The sequence below is a fragment of the Carassius auratus genome, chromosome 16 (assembly GCF_003368295.1).
Source record: "Carassius auratus strain Wakin chromosome 16, ASM336829v1, whole genome shotgun sequence".
Lineage (NCBI taxonomy): Eukaryota > Metazoa > Chordata > Actinopteri > Cypriniformes > Cyprinidae > Carassius > Carassius auratus.
Genome location: NC_039258.1, coordinates 12,861,622 through 12,862,773, shown reverse-complemented (window position 1 = coordinate 12,862,773; position 1,152 = coordinate 12,861,622). Strand labels below are relative to the sequence as shown.

Sequence of the window (1,152 nt, the reverse complement as noted above, 5' to 3'; positions counted from 1 at the left end):
GGAGCGCGTCAGATACTTAGCCTAATCACTGATCTATATATATAACTGGATCGCTCATCGCGTTCTAAACTGCCAACAGGCAGTGAAGCCACCAGAAGTGTTCGATCCGCCATCTTACTAATCCCTACCAGCAGAGAGCACCATTGAGTTACATTCAAACCGCTGTCCTAAAATAACTCCATTTGAAGCTGATCAGTCAAACGGGACTCATTTTTATGTTATGTGTAATAAAGTAATGTTTACTTCGGATGTTATCTGCAGTGTTTACGGTCTTTTGGGACAGGATAAGCGATATATTTAAATCGTGAAGGTGGGTGTGCCTGCTGCGTACTGACGACATAGGTAACTGATCAAAAACAAAAATGGTTTATTTCTTTATGAACAAATTTATTCAGGAATTATTAAACTAACGTATGAGTATCAGAAATGGATTTTAATATATTACAATGAATTATACAATTATGTTGTTAATATTTCTCTATAATGAAATAAAAAATAATAATAATTTGCTATCTGGGAAATAAAGCTTTGTTTTATTTCTTAAATCCGTACTGTATATAGTCAGTTGTTTCTCTGAATAAATTCAGATTTAAGAACAAACACTTTGTAGTTTGTTATATGTGTTGAGGTTGTGTCCGTCTGATGTTTATTAACAATTATTATGTTTATTAAGCCGGCAGCCATATCACCCTGGAGCCAAAGACCGGTTGCCCACTGAAGCTAAGCAGGGCTGAGCCTGGTCAGTACCTGGATGGGAGACCTCCTGGGAAAACTAGGTTGCTGCTGGAAGAGGTGCTAGTGAGGCCAGCAGGGGGTGCTCACCCTGTGGTCTGTGTGGGACCTAGCGCCCCAGTGTAGTGATGGGGACACTATACTGTCAACGAGCACCGTCCTTCGGATGAGAGGTTAAAAACCGAGGTCCTGACTCTCTGTGGTCATTAAAAATCCCAGGATGTCTTTCGAAAAGAGTAGAGGTGTGACCTCGGCACCCTGGCTCAATTTGCCCATTGGCCTCTGACCCTCATGGCCTCCTACCAATCCCCATATCTGCTGATTGGCTTCATCACTCTGTCTCCTCTCCACCAGTAAGCTGGTGTGTGGTGGGCATTCTGGCGCACTATGGCTGCCGTTGCATCATCCAGGTGGATACTG

At 42.6% G+C, this 1,152-nt stretch overlaps 1 pseudogene; it reads left to right on the top strand.

The window, feature by feature from the left end:
* The first annotated feature begins 672 nt into the window (after positions 1 to 672).
* LOC113116877 (uncharacterized) lies at positions 673 to 789 on the top strand (annotated as a pseudogene).
* The last annotated feature ends 363 nt before the right edge of the window (positions 790 to 1,152 follow it).